Below are 23667 nucleotides of genomic sequence, written 5' to 3' on the forward strand. Positions count from 1 at the left end.
ATACCCCAAAATGATAGTCAAACCCGAAAAATGCTTATATACTTAAGAATTTTAGCTTTGAACAATTAATAAAGCTTTGGGATTGATTAATTATTATTGTTTGAAGGTACAAGAGACTCTCCGGATCGTTCGATAGCTCGACCCAGCTCTTCTAGATCAGTTAAACCACGTATACCAGTATTCACCCGTTCGAAAATTGTAACAGAGCGTGGTGAAACCAGCAATCAGTAGATCTACTCTCTGAACCCATTATCGAGGTGTGTTCCTGTTTACTAAATAATAGTTTTATATGTTTTGAAATATGGTACTTTGAAATCTATGGTTTATTATTGTTGGTACACCGATTTATTGTTGATGATTTATGGACTTTGATGACTGGTATATGGATATTGATTTTGGGATGATTGAACTACAATTGTATAACTCTGATCAAGCTATTAAACGGGCCTAATGTGACTCTTGAGGGCCCCAAGATGTTTCATTAGGTCGGCTTTCCTTTGCTGTGTGCTTAGGGTAAGCTATATGGACTTATTGACTTGGGCTATATGGACTTTGATGACTGGTATATTGATATCCTTAAGTCGGTTCGAGCACTTGGAGGATCAACATATCTCTTGAAGTATATCTGATTGTAATATTTTAAACTTGCAAGTTGACTTTATTCTGGTGATATGGATCTATTTTAAAGTATTGGATTTTATAATTATGATACTTTTGCTATAACTATTCAGTTTATCGGGGTTTTGATTTTTAAGATATGTTTTAAATTAATTTATTACTGATTGGTTTTATATTTAAGAGTTGAGTTTTAATATTATAATTTATTATAATTTTATGTCATGAATAATGTGGTTTTACATTGATTGGATATAGGTTTCAGAAAATGTCTTTAAAAATCATGTATGTGATCCACTAGACTTAGTCGAAACGCATAGGCCGGGTCTAGGGGATTACAACGTCTGCAGACATAAGGCCACGTTTGCGCCGCGCAGACCACGCGCAGACGTTAGAAGAGCTTCTGTCTTCTAAAAAAATAAACTGTTTGCGAAGCCTAATGTCTGCGCGTGGTCTGAGTGGCGCAGACATAAGAGTTTCGCAAACCTTACACAATAAAAATGAACACCACCTTAATCTCGTTCGAATAGTTTGTTTAATTTGCAAAACAACCCATTTAACCTATCTCGAATCAGCCTCATGAATGCCACTATCCCTCTCTTGTGAGATATAATAAAGTTAGTCACTCCAAACTAACAGAATGACAATAGCCCTAACGACTAGTCTCGATCATAATCTTGTACCCAATCGATCATACCACCCCAACCAATGAAACTATGGCTTTCAAAACTGGGATTTTCTTAGCTTATGTTGATTTTTATTTATTTAGGAATTGGGATTATTTTGGTGCCTTTACAATCTTGATTGTTAGTTTCATTTGTGTACCTTTGAATTAAAATGCCACGCCCTTCTTCTGTTATATTGGTTAGCTAAAACAATTATCTTAGACCAATCTGCGGTTGAATAGTAGTAGATATAAAATGACTGATATATAGTATGGTAGTTTACATTGTTTTAAATTTATTACTTCTAAAAATTCTTGAATGGAAACCCTTTTGCATTCTACTTCGTAGAACACAACTTACTGAGTTGTTTCCTATTGGGTATAACAATTACTCTTATTTACAAGCTTCCTCAACAATACTAAGTTTTAGTTTGAGATTTCATCAGTTAAAGAGATTTTTTTCCCTTTATATTTGCATTATTTTGTTAAAATTTTGCCTCTAAATTATAGTTTGGTTTTTCAGCTATGATTGGAAGGAGAGAAATTTGATGCTCACTATTGGTACAAAGATCGGCCAAGATGCTCATGGAAATGCAAGAAGCATCTAAAATGTTTTTGATTGTCATGTTCTACTATGCAAGTTGCATTGTAATGATATTGACCCTTTGAAGAAAAGGCTATTTGAACTTCATGACATTCTCAAGAGCTTGCCTAGTGTAACAAATAAGGGAATGACTCATTCTTCTAGAATACAACCAGCTGATGATACTCAAAATTCTGGCCTTTGTGACATAACTGATGATATTCTGATGAATATTCTAGCTGCACTTGGACCGAGGAATCTTACCAGGGTAGCAGCGACTTGTCAACATCTAAGGTCTTTGACTTCATTGATAATGCCATGCATGAAACTCATCAGCAGTTAGTTGTTGAATGGATGTTAAAACGTGAGCGAAATGTTGAGGTTTTACTTCATCCTTTGTACATGCAATTTTTAATAGTAGATGGGTTTTCTTTCTATGTTAATAGTGTTACTGGCTATACAGTTACTGTCACAGTTCCCACTATTAGAGATTTTCATGGAGGGATGTTCTGTGATGAACCTGGGGTGGGAAAGACTATAAATGCCCTATCACTAATTCTGAAAATGCAAGGAACAATGGCTGATCCACCGGAGGGTGTTCAGATAATTTGGTGCACACACAATTGTAATAATAAATGTGGTTATTATTAGATTAGAGGTGATAAATTTACCAGCAATATGTCTTTGGGGTAGAGGACTACAAGTCTGAACGCTCTTAGGGGGCTATCATCTTTAGGGAAGTTTTGTCTCATGGAGGACATAAACCACTCTTTACCTAAAAGGGCCAAGGTGATGAATCCAGGTGAGAGAAGTGAAGAATATGATGATTCTTGTTCTCGTAGAAGAACAAAATCACCACCGACTGATGTAAGGCTATCCAAGCTTCTTCAATAATGGAGAAGTTGGCAGTCTTGTTGTTTCCCGATCTAGGAGAGAAACCAAACGCTGCACTTTGAATTGATAAGTAATCTGCATAATTAAAAAGAAAGAAATGATTAAAATGGAAATATGAAATAAGAAATAGAATAAAGAAAGGAAATGATAAGAAAGGAAATGGAAATGAAAGGAATTGAATGTGATAGAAAATGTTATCAAAGATAGGCTGCGGAAATGTTGTAGAAATCTCCTTCAAATGCAATGTCTCAGCCTCCAATGGTGATAATGGACGTTGACTTTGATGATAGATGAAGGATGATTTAATGGTGAAGAGATGGTAATGGAAGGATGATGATATTGACGTGAATGGTGATGGTTAAATAGTATCTTATAGAACTAAGAATGAACCAATGTTATAGATGAGCAAAGAATCGATTCTTATAAGTCGTTATAAGGGATGGTAGCAAGTACTTTGACACACTAGTTATAAGAACTAGGAATCAGAAGTATCAAGGGGAGGAATGACGCCACAAACTTAAGAATTAAGCTTGCTTAATCGATATAGTTCTAAAATGAACTTGAAGAGATAATAATCTCACAAAGATTTAATTTATCAAAGGGTTGAGTACAAATGATATGCCAAAGCCCTATTTATAGGCTTGCAAAGGTTTGGCCGAATAGTTATGTGTCCATTCGGCTAGATACATGACTTTTAATGGAAATACATGTCTTAAAATGAAAATAGATGATGCTTGGATGAGGGGAAATGTCCTTGGCCGAATGGCCTCATTGCTGTTCATCTTGGCGCCAACTTTGAAACAAGATGATGTTTTGGCCGAATAGAGAGAACCCCTTCACTTTGGTGCCCATTTCATCCACACGCATAGCACATGGGTGTCTGGTCATGAGGCACTCACATGGGTGACATAGGGTGCTTATGGTGTGGCTCCTTCTTGGCGTGAAGATAATCAGCAAACTAGGTGTGACTTGGCATCCAACTTGCGTCTATGTGACATGGCATCAATGAGGAAGCAACTAATTATGAAAGGTCACATTTGTGTAAGGCAACCTTTCATCATTTGAGCTACTTCCCATGTGTTTGAGCTGAAGATCAGTTGGCCATAGATGAAGGACATGTAGGTGAGTCATAGGTCAGCTCATTGTGAGAAGGCACCTCTTTCAATGGCACCTCTTCGTGAAAAGGTACGAATCCACAAAAATTGACCTAGACCATATTTGAAGTGCTATGTGTGGTGGTGATGATGGTGCAACTCTCTAGCTTAAATGAGGTATCTAGCTAGCTCAAAAGTCCAGCTCAAGTGAGCTATGAGCTCGGGGCTCAGCTGGCAACTTTGTGCCAAAATGTTCTTGAGCTGTCCTGGAGTTGTCCTAGTCAAGTTTCCTTAGCTCATGAACTCCAATGCTAGCTTTAAGTCATCTCCCATCATGTGGCCAAACATGCACCTACAAAAGAAAACATATAATAAGCTAAATAATATAAGATATAAATGTATAAATATGTGGTGCTTAATATTAACTACATACATTACATAATACTATCATCATAACTATAAATGTAATGTATGTAAACTATTATGATAACTATGGTATAAAGAAAGATTAAGTTAGAGAAAATCCCCCTTTGATTATTGTGAAAGGTTGGAGATGCAAGTCCATTTATGTTGCTGATTTGGATCACATAATCCCCCCTTCTTTAAAGCGATTTGTCCTCAAATCGAAGGGTGGCTTATCTTCAACGTTCCTCCATCCCATAGTTATTGTTTTGTCAAAAGTAGGGATCCCTTCAATAGGCACTTGTGTGAGATATGCCCATGTAAATTTGCTTTGAAAGTTTAGGTCTCTTGACATACCAAAAGTGGTGTCCCATAGTTCTCCAATATGCATGATCATTGAGTCCTCATAGGTCATTTCCATTGGCCCTACTAAGGACATGTCCTTTGAATGAAAAATTGTGTCCTTTTACTGCTCAATGGACACATCTTTTGGATTCCCAAAGGTCACGTCTCCTAAACCTTCATTTTGGCAAATGGTGTTTCTTGGTACATCCTGCAAGTCAAAGAAAAGATCTGTATTTTCAAAGTTAGAATAATCATATTCAACCTTGCATTTTGTCAGTAGGCATTCTCGTATCAAGCACTTTGAAGAATAAGCACTTGATTTCGGATCAGTTTCCTCCGTGCTTCCTGTTGCCTTTCCTTTCCTTTCCTCATAGCCTCAACACTTTGCTTCATTTTGATTTGATCATTCTGAACTTGTTTTGGCGCTAAAAGGAGTAAGGACAATATTATTCCCTTTATGGCTGAACGAGTATTGATTGGTAAAACAATCATGAATAGTCCTCTTGTCATATTGCCATTGCCTTCCAAGGAGTAGATGGCTAGCGTGCATAGGGACAACATCACACATCACCTCGTCCTTGTATTTGCCAATTGAAAAATGAACTATAACCTGTTTGGTAACGTTGAGTTTCCCTCATTTATTGAGCCATTGTAGCTTATAGGGACTCGGATGCTTCATTCTCTTCAAACCAAGCTTTTCCACCATTATTGTACTAGCCACGTTAGTACAACTTCCATTATCTATAATAACAAAACATACCTTTTCATTCACATGGCATCGGGTATGGAAAATGTTTTCTCGCTGTGCATTGTCTTCCGTGACTTGAAGATTCAAATTTCTTTTAATTACCAAGGTTTCTCCTCTATCAACAGGATCTGCAAGAGTTATTTCTTCATTGACTTCAGTGGGTGCCTCTTCTTCTTCGTCAGATTCGGATTCTATTTCACCATTTCCAAGTAAGAGAATGGTGTTCCAGTTAGGACACTGTGTAAATACGTGGCCCCTCCCAAGACATTTAAAGAACCTAATGTCTCTTGAACGTTCAGTGGTTTGCTTTCCTCGGTTGGGGTCTTTACTTACTTGCTGAGTCTTTGAAGATTCGACTGTTGCATAGCCTTAATTTTAGCAGGATCAGTTGCTACCTCATTAGCTGAAATTAAGTGCCCCAAGTATTCTACTTGTTGCTATCCAAAAAAACATATACTCCTTTTGGCATATAACTTGTTCTTCAACAGAATGTCTAAAACTATCATGAGATGCTGTTTATGATCTGCCAAGCTAGGACTATAAACCAATATATCATCAAAAAACACCATAACAAATTTTCTTAAATATACTCCAAACAAATCATTCATCAAAGCCTGAAAAAGTAGCTGGAGCATTAGTAAGGCCAAATGGCATTACTTTAAACTCATAATGCCCTTGGTGAGTCCTAAAAGCAGTTTTGTGAACATCATCATCTTTGATTCTAATTTTCCAGTAACCAGACTTCAAATCAATTTTTAAAAAGAAAGCAGCTCATTCAGTTCATCTAATAAATCCTCCACTATAGGAATAGGAAATTTATTCTTAATTGTAGTAGAATTAAGTTGCCTATAGTCAACACAAAATCTCCATGTTCCATCATTCTTTTTAATAAACAAGCATGGGGAAGCAAAGGGACTTTTACTTACTTGAATAATAGAAGAAGACAACATTTCAGCAATTTGTTTCTCCACTTCAGCCTTGTGATGATGAGCAAATCTGTAGGGTCTAAGGTTGACTGGTTATGTCCCTTGTTTAAGAACAATGGCATGATCATGTTTCCTTCTAGGAGACATTCCTTTTGGTTCCTCAAATACTTCTTGGAATTCTTGCAAAAGATCTTGAAGTATTGGAGGAGTTGTGCTTTCTACCACTTCTGCATTTAACAAATAAACTTCCCCACTCAACTCAGCATCTTTTGCAGCTATCTTTTGAAACTTTTCTCCTGTAATTGGTCTGATTAGAGGTAATTTTTTAGTGCCTCTAATAATAACATTTTTCCCATCCTTCTCAAAACTAATAGTCTTGCCTTTAAAATCCATTACTATGGGACTGAACTCCATCCAATCTACTCCCAAAACCATATCACTACCTCCCAAAGACAATACTCTGAAATCATGTTGGAATTCATATCCTTGCATTTTTCAACTCACTTTATTACTCCTAGCAGTGCTGAACAGTTTCTCACCATTAGCTACTTTGACGAATAATGGTTGAGTTTGTACTAATTCCATCCCTTCCTTAGCCCACTTAGGAGTCACAAAACTATGAGTATTGCCACTGTCAATTAATACATTCATGGGTTTGCCTCTGATATAACCTTGTATTCTTAAGGTTGTATGCCCCACACTACCAGTAATAGCATTAATAGAAATCTCCAAAGCTTCCTTTTATGGGTCTTCCAATTCACCAGACTCTTCTTCTGTTACTTCTTTTTCAGCGGACTCCTCTTCTTCCTCCGTACAATTTAATTGTCTGATTTTGCACTGATGCCCAGGAGCAAACCTTTCCCCACATTTAAAGCACAAATTGTTGGCTCTTCTATATTCCATCAAAATCTGTTTTGTATTTGTAGTTGTGACTTAGGAAAAAAATTCTTATTGCCACTGCTCTATTGACTATTGGTAGGAGTGTAAGAAAACAATTTACTAGGAGATTTGTACTTCTTCCCTTCAATCTCATTGGCCAACTCATATAATTTAGCTTGCCTGTAAGCTTCAGATAAATTCTTAGGCTCCAGCATTTTCACTTTATGTTTTAATTCCTCATTGAGACCACTAATAAAACTCAAAACAAAATAATTCTCCCCCAAATGCATGTTCTGTTGCAACAAGCAAGGCCTCAATTCTTCAAACTTTTCTTGATAGTCCTCCACACTTCCCTTCTGAATCAACTTATTGAATTCTTCAATAATATCTGAATAATTCCTATCACAAAATCTGTGACACAAATCAGCCTCAAATTCATGCCAAGAAAATCTATACTTCTGCATAATGTAACCATCAAACTATGTTTCAGCTTTCCCAATTAAATACATAGCAACTAATTTGATGTAAGGCGAATCTACACACTTTGATGAAAAGAGTAGATAGCCTTATTGTGTCCCGATCTAGGATTGACAAGTACTGATGTCCTTGAATTTATAAGTTTGGGCTGCAAAATAAGATAAGAAAAGAATGATTAATAATGCAATTAATAAAGGGGATAATAATATAAGTAATGAAAATAAATAATAAGAATAAAATGAAATAAAGAAAGGATAGAGATGGCTGCGGAATTGATGGAAGAGATGGATGATGGTGATGATGAAATGGCAATGGTGGTGATGTTGTATCTCAAACACGCCAAAGAGGAAACTATGCTATGAATCACAATCCTGGTCTTCACAAACTTGTTTGAGGGGTGGTGATAGTATCTTCAACCCACTAGATATCAATCTAGGAATTTTGGAATCAAAATGGAAGGAATGACGCCACAAGTATAGAAACTATACTTGTTTAATCGATAAAGTTCACAAAGAACTTTGAAGAGAAATAACTCACATGAGTATATTTTATATAAGAGATGAGATGATTACAAATGATATGCACTAGACTATTTATAGTTTTTCAAAGGGTTTAGGCCGAATAGATACATGATGGTTCGGCTATGGATGAAACCCCTTTGAAGATACATCATTTTTAAATGAAAATACATGATTTTAATGAAGATACATGCTCTTGGCCGAATGGTAAGGTGTTGGTTCGGCCTAAGGATGTTTTGAATGCCTTTGGAAGTTATTTGGGCGTCAAAATGAAGAGGAAAGAGTCTTTGGCCGAATAGGAAGCATCCCTTGGTGTTTTGGTACCAATTTGATATCACATGGAGTGCACATGCTTGAATGATGCACATGGCAGCCTACTTGAACGCACATGGGTCTTCTTACAAGGCTTTGGTGAGGTTGCAACCATAGGATGATATCTTGAAGTCCGTGGAATGAAGATAGGTAGCAACTAGGCGTGACGTAGCTCCCAACGTGCATCTAGGTATCATGGTCTTCAATGGGCAGCAACTTGTCATGAAAGGTCACATTTGTGGAAGGTAACCTTTCATCATTTGAGACACTTTCCATGTGTTTGAGCTGAAGATGAGCTGGCCATAGATGAATTACATGAAGATAAGTCATAGGACAACTTGTGAAAAGGCACCTCTCTGAATGACAACTATTCGCGAAAAGGTACGAATCCACAAAAATTGACATAGATCATATTTGAAGTACTCTGTGTGGTGGTGATGATGGTGCAACTCTCCAGCTGAAATGAAACATCTAGCTAGCTCAAAAGTCCAGCTCAAGTCAGCTATGAGCTCGGGGGTCAGCTGGAAACTTTGTCCCAAAATGTTCTTGAGCTGTCCCAGAGTTATCCTAGTTAAGTTTCCATAGCTCTTGGACTCTAATGCTAGCTTTAAGTCAGCTCCCATCATGTGGATGAACATGCATCTACAAAAGAAAGCAGAATGTCAGCTAAGTATATGAATTATTATAAAGTAATAAGAATGTGTATATTATAAAGATGTGAACTATAGGTTATAATAATAATTCATGCATCATATGATAATGAATGAATATTATTATTACAACTATAGATTATATGCATGAATATCAATCAATGATGCAAACCATAGGACATAATGAATGAATGCACATGTTATGATAATTCAAGTATAGTCTAATATGAAAATGTATGCTCATAATAATATATGGTGCATAAATGAGTAAATATAATATAAAGTAAGGTAGAACTCCCTTATATTGAGCTTGATGGAATTTCAATGATGTGAGTATGTCATGCAAAAAGTTGGTGCTAGATAGGATCACATCATCCTCCTCTTCTTTTGGGCGATTTGTCCTCAAATCGAAAGGTGACTTCTCCAAATTGTTCGCCCATTCATCGGTCATCTTTATGAAATGATCTTTATCAAAATTCACATCCCTTGAATAAGTTCCTTGAATGTCCATGACCTGAAAAAGGAAAGGAATCTCATAAGTAAGAGAATGATTAATGATAAATAAGTGAAAGATGTACTCCCTGTCTATATTTGATGGATGGTTAAGAGTAATGTCTTTTCAAGACATATTATCTTTAATGATCATATCTCTTGGTACCCCAAAAGACATATTGTTTGGTTCTTCAAAAGTCATGTCCATTGAATGAAAAGTTATAGCTTTTGGCACTTGAAAAGATAATTCTCTTAACCTTCCATGGATCATGCCTCTTGGTTCCTCCATATGACAAGTTGTGTCCTTTGAATCATCCTTCATGCTTGATACATCAACGTTGGGTAGGATAATCCCATGTATATGAATTGATTTCCTGCAAATTAAATCAAAGTTAGAATATGAGAAATTATAAACAAAATGAATGGAAATATCAAACCAAGGTGGATGTTTAATGGGAGTTGGTTGCTTAATGATGGAGAGCTCCATTGGTTGTTGAAATCCCTTCAATATGTGCAGTGTATTTGGAATGTCAACGGCTGCTACTATTGGCATTTCAAGTGACACTTCCTTTGAAATATCAAGAGACATGTTTTATGGATCACCAAAAGTCACATCTTTTAGTCCTCCAAAAGCCATGATTCTTGATTTATCTCCTTGAAAAGATATGTCCCTTGAATGGTCCTGCAAAACAAAAGGAATGATAGGAGAAGAAAGGTTAGATAAAATATGTTCTTCACTCTCCTCTTTTTCTCCAAATTCATTCTTCTCATTTTCAACTCCAACATTTTCTACATCCATTCTCTTTTGTTCAACTTCAAAAAGCTTTTCTTCATTTGAATCTTCCTCCAAATGTTCTCCTTCAGTTGCATTGTTTTTAAGTTGCCTTTTCATTGCTTCAATTCTCATTTTCAAATGAGTTTGATCTTCACTCACTCGGCTAGGAGATAATGGAGTCAAAATGAATTTTCTTTCATTATGGATGATTGAGTACCGATTTGTGAATCCATCATGGACAGCCCGTTTGTCAAATTTCCATGGCCTCCCCCAAAGTAAATGACTTGTACTCATAGGCACCACATCACATAGAATATCGTCTTTGTATATTCCGATTGAGAGTGGCACAAGTACTTGTTCAGTGACCTTCATCTATTCCTCGTTGTTCAACCATTGCAATTCATATGGGCTGGAATGTTTAATTGTTGCAAGCCCCAATTTGTTTACCATTTATGTACTTGCAATGTTTGTACAACTTCCTCCGTCAATAAATACAAGACACAATTTACCATTTACATGGCAACTGGTGTGAAATGTGTTTGTTCTTTGCTGTTCGTTCTCCAATGTTTGGAATGATGAAAGATCATAAGACATTGTTAGTAGAAAGAAAGAAAAAAATTAAAACCTTACCAGCACGCTCTCAAAGCCTCACAATCTTCACTCCAAATAAAATTAAGAGATCACTCCACTCAACACTCGTGTTTACTCTCAGGAATATAGTTTGGCTTTTAACAATTCCCCTTCTGATCTCACTCTCTCAATAGCCTTTTCTCTTGCTAAGTCCTTTGAGGAACTCACTCAAGATTATAACAAGTTAATTCCTTCATTGTATGCGTCGGCTGCAAATAGGTTAGGGTAGAAAAAATAGAAAATATGGATAGGTAGAAGAAAGGATTCAAGGTATTAAAAGAAGGAAATGGTTGAAGACAAGGAAAATGAAAGTAAAAAAAAAAAAAGGAAGAGGTGACTTACAATTAAAGAAACAACACTTACTGCAACCTTTCTCAAGAAACAATAAGGTTATCTTCTCTTAGTGTAGATGGCCTCTTTGATGTACTTGCAATGGTAGATCACACTTTCCTTGGCTTTGCTTCTTTTTGAAATTCTTTTTTTTTTCTTTTTGTCTTTTTTTTCTTTTTGCACTCCAATTTTGATGTAGGAGTCTTTTTCTTTTGTTTTTATTTTGCTTTGCACGCCAATGACACTTTTATTGTCAATTAACTATGCTCTGATTACCGCTTGATGTAAGGTGAATCTACACACTTTGATGAAAAGAGTAGATAGCTTTATTGTGTCCCGATCTAGGATTGACAAGTACTGATGTCCTTGAAATTATAAGTTTGGGCTGCAAAATAAGATAAGAAAAGAATGATTAATAATGCAATTAATAAAGGGGATAATAATATAAGTAATGAAAATAAATAATTAGAATAAAATGAAATAGAGAAAGGATAGAGATGGCTGCGGAATTGATGGAATAGATGGATGATGGTGATGATGAAATGGCAATGGTGGTGATGTTGTATCTCAAACACGCCAAAGAGGAAACTATGCTATGAATCACAATCCCGGTCTTCACAAACTTGCTTGAGGGGTGGTGATAGTATCTTCAACCCACTAGATATCAATCTAGGAATTTTGGAATCAAAATGGAAGGAATGACGCCACAAGTATAAAAATTATACTTGTTTAATCGATAAAGTTCACAAAGAACTTTGAAGAGAAATAACTCACAAGAGTATATTTTATATAAGAGATGAGATGATTACAAATGAAATGAACTAGCCTATTTATAGTTTTTCAAAGGGTTTAGGTCGAATAGATACATGATGGTTCGGATATGGATGAAACCCCTTTGAAAATACATGATTTTTAAATGAAAATACATGATTTTAATGAAGATACATGCTCTTGGCCGAATGGTAAGGTGTTGGTTCGGCCTAAGGATGTTTTGAATGCCTTTGGAAGTTATTTGGGTGCCAAAATGAAGAGGAAAGAGTCTTTGGCCGAATAGGAAGCATCCCTTGGTGTTTTGGCACCAATTTGATGTCACATGGAGTGCACATGCTTGAATGATGAACATGGAAGCCTACTTGAACGCACATGGGTCTTCTTACAAGGCTTTGGTGAGGTTGCAACCATAGGATGATGTCTTGAAGTTTGTGGAATGAAGATAGGTAGCAACTAGGCGTGACGTAGCTCCCAACGTGCATCTAGGTGTCATGGTCTTCAATGGGCAGTAACTTGTCATGAAAGGTAACATTTGTGGAAGGTAACCTTTCATCATTTGAGACACTTTCCATGTGTTTGAGCTGAAGATGAGCTGGCCATAGATGAATTACAGGAAGATGAGTCATAGGACAACTCCTTGTGAAAAGGCACCTCTTGGAATGACAACTATTCGCGAAAAGGTACGAATCCACAAAAATTGACATAGATCATATTTGAAGTACTCTGTGTGGTGGTGATGATGGTGCAACTCTCCAGCTGAAATGAAACATCTAGCTAGCTCAAAAGTCCAGCTCAAGTCAGTTATGAGCTCGGGGGTCAGCTGGAAACTTTGTCCCAAAATGTTCTTGAGCTGTCCCGGAGTTATCCTAGTTAAGTTTCCATAGCTCTTGGACTCTAATGCTAGCTTTAAGTCAGCTCCCATCATGTGGCCGAACATGCATCTACAAAAGAAAGAATAATGTCAGCTAAGTATGTGAATTATTATAAAGTAATAAGAATGTGCATATTATAAAGATGTGAACTATAGGTTATAATAATAATTCATGCATCATATGATAATGAATGAATATTATTATTACAACTATAGATTATATGCATGAATATCAATCAATGATGCAAACCATAGGACATAATGAATGAATGCACATGTTATGATAATTCAAGCATAGTCTAATATGAAAATGTATGCTCATAATAATATATAGTGCATAAATGAGTAAATATAATATAAAGTAAGGTAGAACTCCCTTATATTGAGCTTGATGGAATTTCAATGATGTGAGTATGTCATGCAAAAAGTTGGTGCTAGATAGGATCACATCATAATTCCAATTTATGTTCCTCATGTATTCCAAACAAATTAAAAAACTTCTGACATTTCCTAATCCAACCCCTCGGATTATTACCTTGAAACAATGTTAACTCCACTTTTGGTCTAGGTAATACAGAACCAGTATTCCCAAAATGGTTAGTTTCTAGTGTCAGCATGTTCATCTCCTTCCCCTTACTCTCACTAGAACTACCCATAGGCTTTTCTTCTTGAAACTTCTGATTAAAAGGTTGAGGACCAGTAAACCCTATAGGTTTAGAAGCTAATATCCCAGGTTCATTAGGTTGAAAAGTGTAATTTTCATGCTCACTAAGAACCGTAATTAAGCATGGTGATTTACCTTCATTTTTGCTCTGTTTCTCAATTGCTGGTGGTGGTTGACTCTTCACTGACTGAGGTGAATCTTTTTCCTCAGCTGCCTGATTAACCAACTGTAGGATCCTCTACAAATACCCCCTGTTTTCAGTCATTCCTTCTTCTAAGGTTTGTATCCTCCCTTCCAGCTCTGCTTTCTGCCCATCCCACCAAGATGGTAAGGTCTCCTCCTTAACCTCCACTACTGATTGTTCTGGTACTTCTGTAGTTCCATTTTTTCATTTTTCTTGTCTTTCCTAGCGTGAAAATGATTTTGGATCACTAACTCAGCTCTGATTACCAATTGTTACTTTTTAGGATGAATTTTAGAAGAATTTTCTAGGGATTTCAGAAATAGAAGAAATAGGTACAGAAAACGTGCTCTCATTCATTAGATACCCTTAAAAGATTTTGGTACAATTATATATAAACAAGTACCACATCTGTCTAACAAAATAACTGCCTAAAATGCTGACTCACCCCTTCATCCCTCTATCCATTTGTTTTGGATTCATATAAACCCCAAACCCAAACAAATAAACCTACTGATCTACTTAATTGGGTCTAAGTAAACTAAAGCCCACTTACTCTCTTAACCCAGACCCATTACCGTATAACCCATCTCCTGTCAATACTTCAGCCTCTCCCACTCTAGATAACATTGCAATCCCCTAATCCCCCTTCGATACCTAATTCCCTTCTCTCTTTCCCCAATTCCTATTGTTGCCTCCCCGATTTCCTTCTTTTATTTCCCCAAATCAAAGCCTTCCAACCCTAACTCTCCTTCCATCATGACAAATACCTTTCATTTCATGTCAAGTTGAGACCAGTCGTTCTCCATTCCTCCTTCGGTTAAGGGTAAGTTGATCCCACCATATTAAAGCATAGTCTATGAACTCTATGGCTGCCAGTCTCACATTCTTCATCTTGGAATAGTAGTGGCAACTAAAAACGTGTTCCACCTTGCTTTCCCATTCGAGATAGGCTTCAGGATCAATCTTTCCTTGGAATTGAGAAATTTTGATCTTGATATTGCTCAGATTGTCATCAACATTGGCACGCCTAGGGCCTTGGAATGCTCTTGTTCTCCATCGTCAAAATTTTCTTGAACATCTTCTTCTGGAGGTGGTGGTTGTTGTTATCTTCTAGGGCTTCCATTATTACGGGTTGGTGGTAGATCCTGACGTTGATCTATCTTTTCATGAAGAGCATCAAACTCTTCATGAAATATTCTCATCATTTCGCCAATGAATGCCTGTATTTGTAAGTTTGGTGTTCCTTCATTTTCTCTGGGGCTTTGAGACATGGTTAGTGCAAAAAAATAAATTAAAAACCTTACCAACACAGTCATAAAACCTCACTTGATCACTCCAAAGAAAGTTCAGATTACACTCCACTCACACTCGTGTTTGCACTCGGGGATATAGTCTTGGCTTTTTCTTGATCCCCCTTCTGATCTCACCCTCTCATTTCCCTTTTTTCGCTTTATTCTCTCTTGTGGGTCCTTTTTAAGAACTAACTCAAGATTGAGGAAGTTTCTTAGTTTGTGCGTCGGCTTAAAAGAAATGATTAGGGTATAGAAATGGTTATGGTAAAGGTAGGATAGAAAAAGGTTAAGAAAAGGATATGGTAATGAAATAAGAAAAGAATAAAGAAATGAAATAGTAAGATAGTGAAGATAACTTACAACTCAAGTTGCAACACTTACTATCTTCCTTCACAAAAAACAACAAGAATACCTCCATCTGGTTTGATGTAGGGCAGATTGTATTGTGCTTCTCTTTGTACTTTGCAACTTTCTTCACTTTTCTTTTTCTTTGAATTTTCTTCTGTTTCTTTTCTTTCTTTTACACTCCAAATTTGTTGTAGGAGTCTTTTCTTTTCTTTTTCTTTTTGTTTTTTTCTTCCTTCTTTTCCTTTTGCTGCAGCACTTTGTATGTCAATCCAACTAAGCTCTGATTACCGCTTGATGTAAGGTTATCCAAGCTTCTTCAAAAATGGAGAAGTTGGCAGCCTTGTTTCCCGATCTAGGAGAGACACCAAATGTTACACTTTGAATTGATAAGTAATCCGCACAATTAAAAAGAAAGAAATGATTAAAATGGAAATTTGAAATAAGAAATGGAAGAGAGAAATGAAATGATAGGAAAGGAAATGGAAATGAAAGGAATTGAAAGTGATAGAAAATATTATCGAAGATAGACTGCGGAAGTGTTGTAGAAATCTCCTTCAAATGCAATGTCTTGGCCTCCAATGGTGATAATGGACGTTGACTTTGAAGATAGATGAAAGATGATTTAATGGTGAAGAGATGGTAATGGAAGGATGATGATATTGGCGTGAATAGTGATGGAAGATAGTGATGGTTGAATAGTATCTTATAGGACTAAGAATGAACCAATATTATAGATGAGCAAAGAACCGATTCTTTAAGTCGTTATAAGGGATGGTAGAAAGTACTTTGACCCACTAGTTATAAGAACTAGGAACCAGAAGTATCAAGGGGATGAATGACGACACAAACTTAAGAATTAAGGTTGCATAATCGATATAGTTCTAAAAAGAACTTGAAGAGAGAATAATCTCATAAGGATTTAATTTATCAAAGGGTTGAGTAGAAATGATATGCCAAAGCCCTATTTCTAGGCTTGCAAAGGTTTAGCCGAATAGTTATGTGTCCATTCGGCTAGATACATGACTTTTAATGGAAATACATGTCTTAAAATGAAAATAGATGATACTTGGATGAGGGGAAATGTCCTTGGCCGAATGGTCTCTTTGCTATTTATCTTGGCGCCAACTTTGAAACAAGATGCTTTGGCCGAATAGAGAAAACCACTTCACTTTGGCGCCCATTTCATCCACAGGCTTGGTACATGGGTGGCTAGTCATGAGGCACTCACATGGGTGGCATAGGGTGCTTATGGTGTGGCTCCTCCTTGGTGTGAAGATATTCAGCAAACTAGGTGTGACTTGGCATCCAACTTGCTTCTATGTGACATGGCATCAATGAGGCATCAACTAATTATGAAAGTTCAAATTTGTGAAAGGCAACCTTTAATCATTTGAGCTACTTCCCAAGTGTTTGAGCTGAAGATGAGTTGGCCATAGATGAAGGACATGTAGGTGAGTCATAGGTCAGCTCATTGTGAGAAGGCACCTCTTTGAATGGCAACTCTTCGTGAAAAGGTACGAATCCACAAAAATGGAACTAGACCATATTTGAAGTGCTCTGGGTGGTGGTGATGATGGTGCAACTCTCCAGCTGAAATGAGGTCTCTAGCTAGCTCAAAAGTCCAGCTCAAGTGAGCTATGAGCTCGGGGGTCAGCTGGCAACTTTGTCCCAAAATGTTCTTGAGATGTCCCGGAGTTGTCCTAGTCAAGTTTCCTTAGCTCATGGACTTCAATGCTAGCTTTAAGTCGGCTCCCATCATGTGTCCAAACATGCACCTACAAAAGAAAGCATATAATAATCTAAATAATATAAGATATAAATGTATAAATATGTGGTTCTTAATAGTAACTTCATACATTACATAATATGATCATCATAACTATAAATGTAATGTATCTAAACTATTATGATAACTATGGTATAAAGAAAGATTAAGTTAGAGAAAATCCCCCTTTGATTATTGTGAAAGGTTGGAGATGCATGTTCATTTATGTTGCTAATTTGGATCACATCACCGACTCAAGTCTCTAAGCCAATAACTTGGGCACTTCGATCCTCAAGAAATTTGGGTCACATCAGGAAAAATCTTCTGTATTTGTATGGTGGGCTGTCTGATTCTTGTAATGGAAAAAAAGTTGGGAAGAACACACCAAAAAGGAATGGATCAAGACAAGTTTGCAGTGAAAAGCAAGTTGATTTATCCTTTAGAGTTTTAGATGGTTGCAAGAGACCTGGGAAGGGAACTCCTGATATTGGTATGTGTACTGAAACTTGGGTTCAGTGTGATGCTTGACACAAGTGGAGGAAACTTGTAGGCTCAAGTTTAACTGATTCTAAGGTAGCATGGTTTTGTAGTATGAACACTGACCTTGCACATCAGGACTGTACTGATCCTGAAGAGGCATGGGATACTCATGGTTCTATAGCTACCAAGATTTTTCACCAAAAAGGAATGGATCAAGACAAGTTTGCAGAGAAAAGCAAGTTGATTTATCCTTTAGAGTTTTAGATGGTTACAAGAGACCTGGGAAGAGAACTGCTGATATTGGTATGTGTATTGAAACTTGGGTTCAGTGTGATGCTTGACACAAGTGGAGGAAACTTGTAGGCTCAAGTTTAACTGATTCCAAGGTAGCATGGTTTTGTAGTATGAACACTGACCTTGCACGTCAGGACTGTACTGATCATGAAGAGGCATGGGATACTCATGGTTCTATAGCTACCAAGAATTTTCACCAAAGGATCAGCTGGAGGAAAGGAGGAGAATGTATCCTTTTTCATTATTGTTCTTAAGGAGCACTATGTTGTGATAAATTCTAAAACAAAGAAACCCATACTTTGGTTATCTAAGCTTTCTCCAGAGAGGCTTTCTGAAATGGAGACAGTTGGTTTGTCAAGTCCAATATTGGGCAGTAGTGTTGCTGGAGATGCACTTGGCCCCCAATGGAAGACCTAAGTACTCCGAAGGAAAAACTCCCCTTATGCACCCTATTTCCTTTGCCCATGAAACTAGTTCCTCCTCCCCCACATTAATTCCAAAAATTCTGCTCTTAGACAGATTCAACTTCAAACCCACCATCAGTTCATAAATTAAAAGTACCCTTCTAACATTCACCAAATCATGAATAGAAGCCTTACTAAAAATTATTAAATCATCCACAAATTGCAAATGAGATAACATGAAAGAACGTTCATTAGAGCCTAATTCAAAACCCGAAAACAACCCCTTATTCACTGCTTTTACCAACATTAAATGTAGCAATTCCCCTCCCAAATTGAACAACAAAGGGGATAATGAGCAGCCCTGCCTTAGCCCTCTAGTAATGTGAATTTTCTCCGTAGGTGTGCCATTTACCAAAACTGAAATGGAAGCTGTTGAAACACACTTGTACATCCAAGAACTCCATCTAGCTCCAAACCCCATTTTACTCATTATTTTCAACAAGATCCTCCAATCAACAGTATCAAAAGCTCTTTTGAAATCCACCTTAAAAACAACTCCTTTCAATCCTTTTTTCCTCCAACAATCAATGCCTTCATTTGCTATAAACGAGCAATCTAAAATGTGCCTCCCCGGTATAAAAGCGAACTGTGAAGGACTAATAACTTCATTAATGCATAAGCTTAACCTTCTAGCCAGAACTTTTGAGAGAATTTTGTAGAAACCCCCAACTAGACTAATAGGCCTAAAGTCTTCAAGCCCCTCCGGATTGTCCCTCTTGGGAATAAAAGAGAGGAAAGAATGATTGGTTTCCATGTCCCATTCCTTTCCCTCATAAAAATCTTTAAAAAACAGCAGCAAAATTTCCTTCAGACTTGACCAAAACTTCTTTAAAAAACCTAAATTCAGTCCATCCGGGTCAGGTGCTTTATTACAATCCGAATTAGCGGTTACACCCCAAATTTCCTCTTCAGAAAAAGGCTTCTCGAGTGCCATACTCTGTTGATTCGATAGCTGTAAAAAATTCAAGTCCATCTCCTCAACTTCCAATGTATTTTCCTGATTAAACAACCCCTTGAAAAAGTGCACCACCGAAGCTTTAATTAATTTTGGATCTGAGATGTCTTCATTATCTACTTTGATGGATTTGATACCATTTCTCCTTCCTCTACCTCTTGCACACTGGTGGAAAAATCTAGTGCTCTTATCCTCATTCAAACTCCACTTCAATCTTGACTTTTGAAGCCAAATCAATTCATCTTTTTTATACAAGTCCCACAGCTCTTTCTTTGCTTCCACTAGGTTCTTCATAGACACCATGGAGAGACCTTGTTGCAGATTGAGTTTCATCTCCTGAATTTCTTTCTCCAATCTATTTATTCTCCCGGGGATCTCAAGATAACCCTTCCCAGACCAATTCTTCACTGCATCCTACACTCCTTTTAGTACACTGTAGATTGGTTGTCTATTCTCCACATTACAAAGCTTGACCAGTTCTCCCTCCATCATCCTACAAAATCCATCTTCTTCCAAGACATAATTAAACAATTTGAACGGTTTAGGGCCCCAATTCCAGCCCCTATTTTCCAGCAAGATGCTGTTATGATCTGAAACAGACCTTTCAAGGAGTCTTTGAGTTATCATAGGGTACAATGATAAAAATCTTTGATCCACTAGGAATCGATCAAGCCTCTCATAAGTTGGGATATCCCTATTGTTACACCATGTAAATCGACCTCCAACCAAAGGCAAATCCAGTAAATTAGCTTTGCTCATAAAATCTTTGAAAGAAAACATTGTAACTAAGTTAACTGCACCTCCCATCTTTTCATCCTGTGACATTACAACATTGAAGTCTCCTCCGAGACACACTGGACAGTCTATATTCTCTAAGAATGATAACAGCTCCCCGAAAAATGCCTCTTTTTCTGAATCGACACTCGGACCGTACACATTTATGAACCAACAGGATCCTTGTAACCCATCAATAATACCCTTAACTGCTACAAACCTCCTATGAATGATTTCCTCTATAATCTTACACTCTTTTTCATTCCATAAAGTAATCAGACCTCCAGCAGAACCTACAGCCGAAGCTGTCAACAAATTACCACCCATTTTCCTCACTACCAGCGGAGTCAACACTTCCATTTTCGATTCCTGAATGAATAAAATTACAGGCTTTCTCTCCTTAACAACCCTCCTTACAGCTCTAGCCTTAATCCTCCTACCCAAACCTCTAACATTCCAAGACAGTAAATTCCAACTAGTCATCTATATCCAGTCATAACCTTGAAATCCATCACCCCTTAATTCCCCCCATGCGCTCCTCTCCCCTTAATCCTTCTCCTGTTGAAAGTTTATTAAGTTCAAAGCAGTGGAAGTTTCGGAGCACAACAATTAGAAATGTCAGGTTATCTTGTTGTGTGGCTGGGCATATCAAAGTAACTGAAGCTGCTGAAGATATTCAAGAAACAATGGACATTTTTGTTAAAAATGATCTGGATCTTCTTTCCGAAGAATATGCTTTAATTAAATATAACCTCCTTTGTGGTGGTAATTGTCAGAGGTAGTAATTCGCTTTCGAGTTGTCACTTTGTTTAAACCATTTCCTATCATATTATCTTATTAAGGTTTATTTTATTTCTTCTAATATAGATGCAATGAATGGTGCCTTCTACCATTGTTACCCCATGTAGGCATCTTTTGTGCCTTGATTGTGTTGGTTTAGATAGTGAAATGTGTACGTTACCTGGCTGTGGTCACTTATATGAGATGCAGACTTCTGAAACATTAGCACGCCAGGAAAATCCAAATCCCAAGTGGCCTGTCCCAAAAGATCTTATTGAGTTACAACCTTCATATAAACAGGTAGGTTAATTATTGATTTAATCGTTTTATTAATTCTTGATTTAATCGTTTTATTATGTAGTTTTTAATTTTATGCTCTATAAATCCTGACAAATAGACATTCTTTTTTCTGGTTATTAGGATGATTGGAATCCTGATTGGCAATCAACCTCTAGTTGTAAAGCTGCTTATCTTGTGGAGAGGCTGAAAGCATTGCAGGAGTTTAATAAAGAGGTCAATTCCTCTGTTGATGAAGATGATGAGGGAAAGAACATTGATAAGTTATGTTGGCCTTCACAGAGAAGTGCTATGGATGTGCCTTTGCTGCTGAATTGCTCTAGACCAGGCAATGAGTCGTACAAAATGCTTCCGGAGAAAGTTCTAATATTTTCTCAATTTCTTGAGCATATACATGTTATTGAGCAGCAGGTATATGTAGTTTGACATTACCTACGCAGAAGTGCACTTTTTTATTTTCCTTTACAAATGGTAGGTTGATTACCTTTATTCTTTTGGCAGCTGACTAGTGCTGATATCAAGTTTGTTGGAATGTATAGTCCAATGCATTCTAGCAACAAGGTACTTCTTTTCTCTAGCCGTTTCTGTAACTTCTATTTCCCCCCTATTTGTTCAATCCATGAGTTTATTAATTTCCATTTTTGCAGATGAAGTCACCAACCACATTCCGGTATGATGATAGTTGCATGGCTCTCTTGATGGATGGGAGTGCTGCATTGGGGCTTGATTTGAGTTTTGTTACTCATGTATTTTTGATGGAGCGTATTTGGGACAGAATGTAATTTTAACTAACTTGTATCCTGAAATTTAATTTTGGTTAGAATTCTGAAAAATAAGATATTTTATCTCATCAGTTCCCTGCAAAAGATTGTAGACTTTGCTGCTAATGCTGTTTTGTTTCCAAGTGAAAGATAAAAGCATCTGTGTTCCAATTCTCAGATCTAACATCAAAGCTTAGGCATTAGTTTTTTTCTCCTGCATCATTTTAGTATTTTTTTTAAGTAATAACGGTCAGCAGCGGTAACCCTTTCGGTATGACCATTGCCAGTGTCACTAACCACTAGGGAACCAGTGGCAGGACAAGCTTGCACAGACTCTGTAAAAAGGAATTTGTTGCCTGCTGCTAAGGCCGCAAGTGCGTGCTTGGTGAAGTGGTTAGACCGCAGCCTAACCCTCTCACTGAGGGTAATAAAATGGAGAGGCCGGTTGTATCCCAACTCACTGTTATATGGATCAAACCTTGACCATCTTGCTAACAAAACACCTTGAATATATGATATATTCTGTGTGCCACACTAGGCATAGTCTGTCTCCAAGCTCATCGAGGATTAGTTTTTCAGAAACCAATATCTAAAGATTGACGTTTATTGCACTTGTGGTCCACTGTTATGGCTTGAGCCCTGAGCTTTTCGTTAACATTAAACCTAGTGGCTTTTATATCCATTCTTTTGTTAAAAATAGCACACACACACACTTAGCTTTTCGTTAACATTAAACCTAGTGGCTTTTAGATCAAATGATGTCAATGTTTACCGGTTGAAACTTTAGCAGCATGGAGGAACAAGTCATTAGCCGTGCCCATCGGATGGGTGCTACTCGTCCAATTCATGTGGAGACTTTAGCCATGCGTGTTACAATTGAAGAACAAATGATGAAATTCTTACAGGTATGGCTCTTGGTCAAGCTTCTGTTTTCAAGACAATGACTGGTTAGTTTGCCATACTATTACTGTAGATATTTAACCCGTCCCCAGCTGACTTTTCTTATGTTTGGCTGGGTGGGTGCATGACAGAGTCCACGTCTCATCTATATCTGAATTACCTGATGTCTTTTAGCCTTTTGAGGATCATTGACTTTTATGCTTTTACATTCCTCTTATCTAATTTCCTTCCTGAATTCAATTCAGTCTTCTTTCATAACATCTTTTCAGGATGCTGATGCATGTAGGGAGATTTTGAAAGAAGGGTCCCAGAGACTTGGTCACGAGGGTTCACGCCCTTGTCGGACACTACATGATTTTGCTGAGAGTAATTATTTGGCTCGACTTGGCTTTGTGCACAGAAATTCAGTATCCTGAGGTTTGTACAATGATGTTATTTTGTCCTGCTATTTAAACCCTTTCTTGGTTTACATTGCTTCTATTTCCTGAAATAACTGTTTTTTTGCTAATACACCAACATTTTGTTCCTTGTATGCATGTCAGTTCCAATCAAAAAGAAATTAATCTGTTTTGCTAACCTTAAATTTCGTATTTACCTAGAAAAATTATGCTGTCTTGACACAAGGACAATGTTAAATTTTGGTAGAGAAGAAACATATTTGAACTTTAAACTCATAGCTGTGCCTTCAACAACTTACAGTACTGGTATTGTAGAAGGGTAGGAGATGCACCAT

At 37.1% G+C, this 23667-nt stretch overlaps 1 pseudogene; it reads left to right on the forward strand.

Moving 5' to 3' along the window:
- Positions 1 to 545: 545 nt before the first annotated feature.
- LOC120193232 lies at positions 546 to 23667 on the forward strand (annotated as a pseudogene).

Source organism: Hibiscus syriacus, unplaced genomic scaffold (assembly GCF_006381635.1).
Source record: "Hibiscus syriacus cultivar Baekdansim isolate YM2019G1 unplaced genomic scaffold, ASM638163v2 tig00116989_pilon, whole genome shotgun sequence".
NCBI classification, from domain to species: Eukaryota; Viridiplantae; Streptophyta; class Magnoliopsida; order Malvales; family Malvaceae; genus Hibiscus; species Hibiscus syriacus.